The sequence below is a fragment of the Papio anubis genome, chromosome 13 (assembly GCF_008728515.1).
Source record: "Papio anubis isolate 15944 chromosome 13, Panubis1.0, whole genome shotgun sequence".
Classification (NCBI taxonomy): Eukaryota; Metazoa; Chordata; class Mammalia; order Primates; family Cercopithecidae; genus Papio; species Papio anubis.
In genome coordinates this window covers 17,646,678-17,659,243 of record NC_044988.1, presented here as the reverse complement: position 1 = coordinate 17,659,243, position 12,566 = coordinate 17,646,678, and the positions used below count along the sequence as shown (strand labels likewise).

The 12,566-nt window shown below is 37.4% G+C and overlaps 1 long non-coding RNA gene across 3 annotated transcripts in view; it reads left to right on the top strand.

The window, feature by feature from the left end:
* The first annotated feature begins 378 nt into the window (after positions 1 to 378).
* LOC103878443 overlaps positions 379 to 12,566 on the top strand; it is a 33,449-nt gene continuing 21,261 nt past the window's right edge. The window contains exons 1-3 of one of the 3 annotated variants that reach the window (XR_004177819.1): positions 3,044 to 8,560; positions 9,299 to 9,582; positions 12,339 to 12,389. This is a non-coding gene — a long non-coding RNA (uncharacterized LOC103878443). Of the gene's footprint in view, positions 9,583 to 12,338; positions 12,390 to 12,566 lie in introns of all 3 variants that reach the window. The other 2 variants (XR_004177818.1, XR_004177820.1) reach the window with 2 other exon arrangements.

Below are 12,566 nucleotides of genomic sequence, written 5' to 3'. Positions count from 1 at the left end.
GATTTGTAGGGGAATGTAGGATTGAGGAATGTTGAATGGAAAGGAATGGGATAATATATGCAACAGAAACATTAACTTGGAGTAAGCTGGTATAGCTACATTTGATTCTGGCCAAGAAGCTCTTTAGGGTTAAAAGGATTACTAGACCTGGTGCAATGGCTCATGCCTGTAATTCCAACACTTTGGGAAGCTGAGGCAAGAGGATTGCTTGAGGCCAGGAGTTGGAAACCAGCCTGGACAGTACAGTGAGACACCATCTCTAAATAATAATAATAATAATAATAATAATAATAATAATAATAATAATAAATTAGCTGGGTGCTGTGGCATGTACCTGAGGTCCTAGCTGCTTAGGAGGCTGAGGCGAGAGATCACTTGAGCCCAGGAATTCAAGATTACAGTGAGCTATGATCTTGTTGCTGTACTCTAACTTGGTTAACAGTTCAAGACCCCATCTCAAAGAAAAATTTTCAGGAGGTAATATGTGCTATGAAAAATAATGAAATAGTGTGAGAGGAGAAAGAAAAACAATACAAGGGTACTACTTTTCATAGGGTGGTGAAAGAAAGTTTTAAAAATTCGATGACATTTGAGCTAAGGCCCAAAGGAAGAGCAGGCATAAGCAATGTAAACATATGAGGGAAGATCTTTCACAGCATAGGGATTAGCAAGTGCAATGTCCTTCAGGTAACAGTATGCCTAATGTGTTCATGGGACAGTGAGGAAGTCAGTATGATAGGAGGGGAGTGTATCATGCAGAAAGTGGCAAGAAATAATGTCCAAAAAGTCACAGGGGGTCAGATTACTGAGACCTTGATGGTCACTGTAGCAATTTTGGATGTTTTTTTTTTTTTTTTTTTCAGAGTGAGATAGAAAGTCTTTGAGCAAAGGTGTGTTTTGTTTTAAAAGACTTACTTGGACTGTAGTACAGAGTTTGGACTGTTCCGAGGGCAAGGAAAGAAACAGAAAGACCAGTATGAGTGCTATTGCAATAGTCCAGATGACACACGTTTGTGACTTGGACCACTGGAGGTGAGGAGAAGGAATCAGGTTCTGGTAAATTTCAAAATAGAGTCCATGGGATTTGATGTGAGAGAAAAAGAGGAATGCAGACAATAACCTCACACATTCTAGTTTGAGCACCGGAAAAACAAGAGTTGTCAGTTACTGAGAAGGAGAACAGCAGAGAAGTAGCAGGTATGGTTGGGAAAATTAAAAGTTGGACATGAATACCTAATAAAGAAAATGATGTAAATTTCAAGGAGCAGAGGATAATTTAACGGTCATAGTGTGGATTGTAATATACTTTTCCCTTTAATGGACTGATCAAGTAGACAAAACTTCAAGTATAAAAGATTTGAGCAGTGTCATTAAGAGGTTTTATTTAATGGAAATACATAGACTCCTGCAAAATGGTGTCCTTTAAAACATGCGAACAACATTTATAAAAACTATCCATGTACTGGACCAGAAAACAAGACTCAACAAATTTCAAAGGATTGGTAATCCACAGATTAGTTTAACCACAACAAAATCAAGGAATAAATCAACAACAAAAGAGAACTGAGGGATAATTAAAAGAAAGATAGCAGGCTGGAAAGAAAAGGACTTTAGAGAAATGAAGTATCACTAACAGTATTTCCAAGAAGCTGTATCTGTATCTGAACAAGCTCAATGTATTTGGTTACATCTGGGGGTGGGATAGGCTTTTCATCTCGCCTGCTTTGTGATTAGGAGTTCCTTTGAATGAGGCTAATTTTGGTTCTCTTCAGGAACAACTCAGGGATCCCTATAACTTGGGTAGTTCACTTCAGGGTGATTCATTTCTTGGAATTTGTAAATCTCTTAAGAATTTTTTTCTTTTTAAACTTGTACTAAAATCCACATCATTTTAGTTTTCCAAAAGTAGCTATGGTCGTTGGACCCGCCAACCTTGTTCTGTACAGGCTTGAGTGTCTGGATGGTTCTTGGAATGCTAAAGCTGTCCTGAATTCAAAGATATGAGAGAAGACAGGGGCCTCCTTGGGTGTTTCTGCTGTAGGTGTCAAGGACTTATCCTTCCCTGCTGCATAACTGGCACACATGGTAGTTGGTAGTGTTAGGAAACCAGCCATGAGCTGGTCCTGACTTGCATAGCTCCCTTAAGCTACCATGACGATCTTAGAAACATGCACCAGCAGTGCATACAGTGAAGCTCTGTAGCTTCCTGTGATACCTGGTCCTCTTCCCGAACTTACCCCTGCTCGGCTCCAGCTCTCCACTTCTGCTTCTGGTCTTTCTGGTTTTGGACTTTCCTCCTCATACCCCATAGGGCAGATGCTGTTGTGTTTCCACATATGACATTGAAACATCTGTTGATTGACTTCATGTGTTTAATTTTTATTGTTCCTTGATACTATGTTTTTCTTCAGTTAAACATCCCTCTCTAGGTACTTTCAGTCCAGTTTAGGAATCTGTCTCCAGTACTCCCGGGACCTGGGCTGAGAAGGTGCAGAGCTCGCAGTAGTCAGTCTGGAATCAGGGTCTGTGTAGATTGGGATAGTTATTCTATCGTTTTCTAAGTAGGGTTTTTTTTCTGACTATAAAAGTAATAAGTAATTGAGGAAATTGAAAAATGAAAAGAATATAAAGAAGAAAATACACACTCTTCTAAGTCAGTGGGTATCCCTTGTTCAGTGGGTATTCCACTTCTAACACTCAGGGGTATCCTTTGTTAGCATTTTGGTGCATGGTGTTACTAGTTCCCACTTAAGCTTTCTATGCATATAAATTACCAAATGAATGGATTTTTAGAAGAATTTAATTATACTCTGTGTACAGAGCTTTAGGCTACTTTTTTCTTTAACATAAATGCATATTACCCCAACTTTATAAAAATCTTCATAAACACAATTTTAAATGCTTGTTTAATATTTAAGCATATGTATAGCCTTTACACTTAATATTTTATTGAAAATTTTAAAATTTGTGTTATTTTTTTCCTGGGAGGCTTGTATTTTTCCTAATGAAACAATGACTTTGCTAGTATTATTTATTTTTTATCGTATTTTCTAAAGTCGATGTCTTACATATCTAATTATTTTCCTTTCAAAAAAAGATGATAAACACTGGGATTCTTAAAGGAAATGTAATTTTACCTTTGTGAAAGAATTCAATTATTTGAGTTTCCTATCATGAGTAAATTAGCTTTGGATATTTTTAAAGATTCAGGATCTTATTAACTTAACAGAGTAACAACTAAATCTCCAGATCCTTTAGGAATGAGACATAATATCTCAGGAAGGCCAGAAAAGCAAAATTTCACTTTTTGCTTTCCATTTCTAGGGATAGTAAAAATCACACTTCTAAAAATGTTCCCAATGCTTCCAGACCAACAAATATCTCCTTTTATAAACGATTATAAACTTGAACAGAAAAAATTTTCATTTCATCTCTTTATCTCCACAGTATTCAGCCCAAGCTCCACCATTTGCTGGTTGTGAGTTTTTGGACAAATTATTGAATCTCCCGAATACTCAGTTTCCTCATGTATAAATGGAGTAATAATCGTACCTTCCTCATTGGGCTGTGGTAAGGATTCAGCATACTCTGCACAGTGGCTAGCCTGGATCATTGCATTTTAGATATTGTTAATATTGTTGCTATGTTATTGGTGGACATAGCAAAACATGATAGTTAATATTGTGGACTCTGGTGTAAGAGTTGTTGGTTCAAACTTGGCCTGCCACTTACTAGTTCTGTGGCTTTGGGAAGGCATGTAACCTCTTATGCCTCAGTTTCTCATTTGCAAAAAGGATACAATAATAGTATCTACCCCATGGCATTTTTATGAGGATATATATACACACACACATATATACACACACACATATATATGTATATATAGGTATATATAGATTGATAGATAGCACTGAGAACAATGTCTACTAATTGCTATCTAAGTGATTGTTTGACTGAAATAAAATGCATAATACATTTTTAAAGCAAAAAGTGAATGGTGTAATCACAAAACAAACTAAATCATGTCGCTCCATCTTCTTACATATGCCAATATTTCTTTTTCTCTGAAGTATTCAGTAACCAGCTGAACTGCAAAATCTGAGATTGTTAGCCTGAAGGGTCCTCAACTTGACCAATATCCAAGGAAGCACTTGTAGTACTGGTAGGGCGTGAGGTTACTGCTTCAGAATCATCAACATCTGAGATGAGTCAGCTGATGCCTACTCTTAGATTCTTCAGTAGAGCCCAAGAATAGTAGAGAAGTATCATGAATAGATGGCCTTCTCTCTATATGTTCATGGGACTATTGCCATCCTTTCAAGTACAGAAAGGTAGTTGTGGATTAGAGAGATGAATTTGCTTTTAGAGATTCAATGTCTTGGACTGTTCCTGGGCAAAAAGGAGTTCATGTAGGAATGAAAATTAAACAGTGCAATTCCATTCCTCTTATACTAAGACTCTTCATAAAGTATGACCCAATAGAGTAGAAGACTTTCAAACAAAGGAAAATTATTTTTCACAAGGCAAATAAGCATTTGGATTATTTCCCTATGTTGTAGACATCTTAAGAGTTCTTCAGATGAGGTCCAAAGTGCAGCAGAACGTAATCATTCCACTTGGAAGACAGCCATGGAATGGGATGACTGAATAAATACTACCATCTAGCATCATTTCTCTCAGGCTTTAGTAGGACGTGGGCAAGGCTGGGGAGGGATTTCTTGCCAAATTCTAAAGTTAAACCCAGAGAGAAGGCAGTCCAGTCCAGGGGCCACTGTGCCTCCATTATGAACCTTCATAGACCATTATTTATTTATTTATTTTAATGATAGATTTAGGGAGTAAAAGTGCAGTTTTGTTACATGGATATATTGCTTAGTGGTGAAGTCTGGGCTTCTAGCCAGAATCGTGTACATTGTACCCAATGCTAGTATTTCATCCCTCACCTCCGCCATCCCACCATCGCACGCTGCCAAGTCTCCAATGTCTATGATTCCACCCTCTGGGTCCATGTAATTTCATTGATTACTTTAAAATTGTATTTTGATTGTTAGGAGGCAGAGTTGGTTTTGAACATCTATAATTTGAAAATGTGACTGGAAATGTGATAGTCAGTTTGCATGGATAGGAATATACTTTTGCTGCTGGCCTTTTCTTCAATATATTATTCTGCCGACAAATTAGGGCCATTAAAAATTCCTTGCAGTAGAGGCAGTTGATTATTTAAGGTAAGACTGTGGATACCTCTGTCAGCCTTTGACAGAAGACACAAACCATAATTCAGAACCTGTAATGTAAACCTTGAAACAACTGAGTAACTTAACAGACTTGAATCAAGCATAAACAATGAAGTGGTTTGAAAGGGTTGGTCTCCCCAAAATGTCACGTTCCACGGAAGAATGCTTTCTCTATTTGATCTGTCACTAGAGCTCTCAAAACATGACACTCCTTGAACACAATATACTTTGATGATAAACTAGATTAACTTTCCCAGTACAAGTGAAAGGCCACCTGTTGCCAGAATGGCCATATTCCTCGTTGGCTGTCTTGTAGCTGTCATCACTTCAATGCAATCTGCAGCCGACATGCTGGAATATAATGAATATGTCAGAAGTTGGAGGTCAGCCATCCAAGTACATGAAAACTTGGCTCGCCTACAGTGTCAGCATGGAGGCCTCCCTATCATCTTGTGCAAAGGATTTCTGCACCACTTGATTTGTTTGCACAGGGTTTGTTGCTGTTGGATGGGGCGTATTTCTGAGAGGCTTTTTGACAGCCCATTCAAATATTTTCAGTGTGGAAAAACAGGGCTTCTGGTTTCAAGCTCTTCAAATAATAGGTGTTGTGAAATGCTGTGGAAGCTGATGGTGGTGGGGATCTGTTGTTGGTTTTAGTGTAAAAACACCCATAGAGACTGTTAGAAGTGTTTTGGTTGGAGTGGAGAGGAAGATGGGTTGGAAAATCAGAGCTACTGAGGGGATCTCAGTGGTGCTCAGTTCCTACCTTCTCCTACCCATCCTTCACTTTCAATGGTATTGGGTCATGTGGACCACAAGTTCTAGGCACTGGAAGGTATAAAATAGCACATCAGTTGTAGTTATATGTTATACATTTATTATAGAGAGAGTGCAATATGCATCTATGTTCCCAGGCCACAATGCTGAGGAATAATGAAAGGCTTTTGTTCACTCATGGCATGTCTATTTGTTCCCTGTTTTTTCTCCCAGTAAAATCTGATTTGGCTAACAGCACCAGAAAGAGATCCTCCGAAGTCTTGGTCAGTGTAATTAAAGGATCATGAGTAATTCCACTGGCTGAAAGTAAGAGAGTTTAAAAGCAGTCTGAGCTGTTGTGAAATGTTTGCCCCAAACCTTTAAAGACGTTGTGAAATGTTTGCCCCAAACCTAGAAGAATTCTGTCCTTGGCTGTAGCTAGGGAGAATTTCTCAGCCTTGGCACTCTTGACATTTTGGATCAGATAACTCTTTGTTATTGGGGGCAGTTCTGTGCATTTTGGGATGTTTGGTACCTCCCCAGTCATGACAATGAAAATATCTCCACATGTCCCAAACTGAATATCCCAAATGTCCCCTGGGGCCCACTGTGGGGCAAAATTGCCCGCAGTGGAGAACCACTGAGTTAGGGGCATACACAGGTCCTAGAAGGATATTACATTGCAATATCATAAAGAAGCAAATTGTATGCATAAACCCATCCTCCCAACTTCACCTCCTCCATTTTAACATCAAAATATCACCTGAATAGGAGGAGGATGCTTCTTGTATTCTACACCATAATTCACATTCATACATCCTAAGCGTCTACGTTTGGGTGGCCAAGGATGCAAGATCATCTGTTTGTTTTGGTAATAGCAACAATATTAGTTCTCATTTACTGAGAAACTGAGCCATGTACTAAGTCACCTATGTGTGTTATTTCACTTGCTCCTCACGAGAAATGTAGAGGTTAACTATATTATTACCTTACTTTCTTACCAGATGAGTACACTGAAGTTTTGAGCATTTAAACTGCTTTCCCAAGCTCGTACCCTTTGCGGGTGGCCGTGGTTTCAGCCAGAGCCTGTATGTTGAAGTCCTTCTGCATAGTTCTCCCTCTGTGGCTGAATCACAGTGGAAGGAAGCCTGCTCCTGGGGTCTGAACTGTTATTGGTCCTCAACAGCCGATGCTCAGCAGATTTCTTTCTAGCACTTTCACATAATTTAGGCCTCAATGAGTCACATCCTATAATCGTTTTATGAGAACAAAGTGGCAAATAGCTAATTTAAAATTATCCCTGTCAAAAGAAGATAAGAAAATTACGTGTGGGTTTGATAAAAAACATTTTACATCTCTTCTAAAACACTTGTTAAATTTTATCGAGCTGTGACCTTATAAACTTAGACCTATAATGTATCAGCAAGCTACATGCTCACTAGGAATCCAAATCCCCACTCAATATTCACTTTGCATTAATTAACTCAGTGTTTAATTTTGCTATTTGTTTCCATCATCTTTAACATTTCCTACATGTGGTGACAAGGAGAAATATCTGACTACCGCTCACCTTTTTTTTCTCTCTCTTGTTCTGCTAGTGGAGGTTTAAAAACTAGTGAAATGGTCGAGTCAAAAACATTGAGCAAAACAAAACAAAATGAAAACAGAGACACCAAATAATCCACAGCCTAAAAAATCAACTAACAAATTTGCCCTTATCTGTGTTATCTTAGTCCAATGCTGGAGTTCCTTTCCTCCTTTATTTATACATTTTTAAAATATTCCCTTCAGTTTATCTCCATTTATCTTGCTACAATTCCCCAAATTTGATATAAAAGTAATATAAGAAGAGTCTTTCCTCTTCATTTCTATTTTAATCTGTGCATTAGGCCATTTCTTCATTAGTAGTTATTAGACACTCAGCAAATGTTTACTGTCATACAGAGCTCAGTTGACAAATCAGAGTAGAAAACACATCAAAACAGAAGAGATAGACAAAACTTAGCTATATGGAAAAGAACTCTACTGCCATTAAATGGTGCAGGACAGAAAGAATGGTGAATTGTTAATACCATATTTCACGGATTCCTTTTTAAGAACTCTTTTTCATGGAGAATTTCAAACATATACGAAAGTAGAAAGAATAGTAAATGAACATATACTTGTCACTCAGCCCCAAAAGCCAACCATCCATGGCCTTGTCTAGACTGTATTAGTTATCTATTAAGATGAAATGAGTCATCCCATATTGTAGCAGCTTAAAACAAAATACATCTATTATTTCACAGTTTCTGTGGATTTGGTCTTTGCATCAGGCTTATTTGGGTCCTTTGGCTGTGGTTCTCTCATAGGCTGCAGTCGTCTCAAGACTCACCTGGAAAGGATCCATTTCCTAGACCGGATTCAGTTCCTCATTAGTTGTTGGCTGTAGACCTCCCTCTGTTCCCTTTCACGTGGGCAGTTCTACAGAGAGCATCTCACAATATGGAGTTTGCTTCATCAGAGTGCCAGCAAGAAAGAGAGAACAAAGGAGAGCGAGCAAGAGAGGAAGATTCAGTCTCACGAAAGAGGTACCTGACCGCCCTTGCCATATCTATTCCTTAGAAAAATGTCACTAGGTCCAGCCCACACCCAGGGGGAGGGGATCACATGCCAGGAGGCAGGAATCCTTGGAGGCCACTTGCGAAGTTGGCCTACCATGCCTCCATTCATCTCTACCCTCCAACATTATTTTAAAGCAAATCCCAGATTTCATGTCATCTCTTCTGTAAATATTTCAACATACATGCCTAAAAGATAAGAGCTCCTTCAAAAAATACATAACTAAATATGTCAAAAATATTCTCAAATATCCAGTGTTGAAGTTTTCAATTGTCTCATGAATATCATGATGCATTGAAATTGATTGTGTTTTAAAAATATATGTTAAGTCACTTTTAATCTATTGTTTCTCTCTTGTCTCTTGCAATTTTCTTGTTGAAGAAGCCAGCTTGTTTGACCTGCAGTTTCCTGTAGTCTGGGTTTTGCCAGTTGGATCCCTGTGGTGTTCATTCATCATGTCCTTTATATTTCCTTATAAATTGATAATCATTTATTTTTAAGATAGCATTTTTCACAAATTGAAATTAGGACACATCTTATCATCAAAGACATTGTATTATAATTTCTCAGGTGACAGTTATGATACTGTTGTCATTGCCCAGCCTGTGTAAACTTTTCTTGGCTATTTATATTGTTATTGCATCAATTGAGTTGTGTGGTATTACGTGTGCTGAGTTTAATTGCCATACATTTCTTTTTTTGAAAAGACTACGCTGTGATTATGTATTGAAAGGAAAAATTACTGTGTGTGCAGAAACACAGAAACAGAACAGAGGGGCATAAATTTGATATATTCACGACTAGACCTCAGTAACTCCTTGATATTGGTGACAGCAAGCCAAGTAAGAACATTTGAGAAAGGAATGTGTGTCCTGATATTGCCTGAAAAGATCAAGGAAGTACCAGTATCAACACTTGCCAACTGGTTGTCAGTCCTTTGGAAGAAAATTCCATAGTCAATAGAGGAGTATTCTATTGTGGTATATTCAAGGTATGTATTATCTTTCAATGAAATAGTACAGAAAAACATAGATAGACTATTTAAAAAATCATAGAGGCCAGGCATGGTGGCTCACACCTATAATCCCAGCATTTTGGGAGGCTGAGGCGGGTGGATCATGAGGTCAGGAGTTTAAGACCAGCCTGACCAACATTGTGAAACCTCATTTCTACTAAAAATACAAAAATTAGTTGGGCGTGGTGGCGTGTACCTGTAATCCCAGCTACTCAGGAGGATGAGGCAGGAGGTTGAACATGGGAGGTGGAGGTTGAAGTGAGCCGAGATAGTGCCACTGCACTCCAGCCTGGCCACAGAGCAAGACTCCATCACACACACAAAAAAAAAAAAAAAAAAAAAAGAGAAGAAAAAGAAAAACATAGAAAGACTAATTTCAAGGCATATAATTGATGACTTTGTGTATAAAAGTGATTCCTGCTGAATTTTTTTCTTAGAATTTTTTTCAGAATATTTATTAGCTTTGGGAAATATTAAATGAAAATGATAAGAAACAGCATTGCAGAATCAATATTATCCTAATTGACACCCAGGGAGAAGATTGGAAAGAAATATATCAAATTGCTACCAATGATGAGATTCTGGGACACTTATTTTTTCATTTATATTTTATTTTTGTTTTTCTGGATTCTTTACAATAAACAAGGATACTTTTCAAAACCAGAAGAAAACCACAAAACCCAGTAAATATTATTTTTGTAAAGGCGCCGTGTCAGAAGACTGATATGCCGGGTTGTGGGATGGCGTTTGTAAGAGAAGCTCTGGATGTCCTCTGGCTCACTGACTGGGGGTGAATTATATTTCTTGACTGTGGAGGCCCTCGACAGTCTTTGTGTCAATGGACCCTGCTTCTTCCTGCTTGTGAAGCAAGCAACCCATCCACCCCTGACTCTGGCAGTCTTTGATGCTGACTCATGGGGGATTTTCTCTAATCCTTATTGGTTGTTCTCCAGATTACCCAGGTATAATATTCTCAAGATGAGCTTGGAAAGACCTTTTGGGTTCTTTCCATGAAGATTTTTTTTTTTTTTTTTTTTTTGTAGTGTCTTAACTGGTAGCATTTTAGCTAACACTTTCATTGTTTTGGATACAGAGGAGTCTGGAAAAATAAGTGTTAAGAAATAATTTCAATAAGTATAAAATAAAATCTAAATAATACAAAGGCATTTTTATCAGTTTAATTGCTAAGTTTTTTTTCGTTGGTGGCTATTAAAATAACTGTGTGTTCTTCAGCTAAGTTATCGGGTTTGATGAAATACATTAATAATAACAAAACTAAAAAAAAAAAAAAAAGAAAAAAACTGAATAAATTCTCTCCTCTAGAGCTAAGATTAGGAGACTTGGGGATTTATCTCTTTCTTCTCTCATCATATGTCTTTTCTTGTTGATAATCCCACATTTCCTTGACAGCAGACACCATAAGTTGCTAAATACATCATGAACTGAATAACAGCTTTTCAGAAAAAATAGGTACCTATAAAATTGCACAACTTTCTTTTTCCTGACAGATATATATTCTTCAGTTCATAAGTTTGGTTTGAGCATAAGCTTTTTTGCATTTAAAGTCCAAATATTGTCCTGAGTCTATTTGGACACTGTCCGTGGGATCATGGTGACTCCACTTCTCAGAACTTGAGTTTTATAATCTATTCCTCTTTAGCATGGTTAGGAACAAAAGACTAATTTCAAGGCATATCGCAGCATTTCAGACTTCATGAACAGTTCCCATGTGGTTAAAATCATCATTACATTTTTTTCCCTTTTAATTGAATCACATATTGATGGACATTAAACAGTTCTTAAGAGTCAGCTGGGAATTTCTGATGGATGCATGATGGTATCAGAGTGATAGTCATTTAGAATTCAAGAACAGACATCATCAAATCCTCATAGTTTTGAGAAACACATGCCCATCCTAAGAGATCTGGCAATTGCTATTGCATGTAATTGTACTACATAGAGCACGACAATTCTGCAAAGACAATACTCATTTGTTTCTCTGTAAAATTTTCATATGTTCTTTTCGAAGACATTTTAAATGACAATTGGAATCCAAATTTAAAAAAAGGTTCAACAACATGCCACACTAACAAGGCTTATATCTCAGCTTAGGTGAGACTCAGATGAATCTCTAACCTTCTACACACATGCTAAATTTGCACATGTGCAGGCATTGACATCTATGTCACAACTCCCTCCCCTGCCAAGTTTCTTTTGGCACTGGTTATAAATTACATGCGAATTTGAGATATGTTAAAATGTGAAAAGTTCTGCATCTTAGACTTGATGAAATTCAGTAATAAATAACATTTATTGAGTACGTATAATATGCTTGATGCTTTACTTATTTCACTTAGTCTTCATAATTACTATAATTACTTTGTGAAGATTTGCTGTTATTGTCCCCATTATACTGATGAAGAAAACTGAGACTTAGGAAATTTAAACTTAACATTCACTCAAGTGAAAGGCAGAATTGAGTCAAAGTTTGAATTTGAAAGCACATAGTGTATTTCCTTCCCCAGTTTGATCCCAGTAAAGCTTTACTTTTTAAGGCCTTACGTGTGCTGTCCAACAGAACGTTCTCTGATGAAAATGTTCTCCATCTGAGCTGTCTGCTGTGATATAGCCAGTAGCTACCTGGGACTATTGAGTACTTGAAATGAGGTTAATGTGACTCAGTAACTAACATTTTAATTTTATTTAATTTTAATTAATTTAATTTTAAACAGGCATATGTGACGGCTGGCTCCCATACTGCATAGGCCAGCACTGGAATGAAGGTAACTATATTTTCAGGAAAGTACCAAAGAATTAAGGGAATACACTTAAGTGAACAGAATTCACTTTTTGCTCTTGCAAAAAGTCATGCAACAAGCTCTTGCAAAAAGTCATGTCTATACAAGTGCAAATATTCTGAAGTAATTACTTCTCTGGGACAGTTTGACTATTTTCGTGGC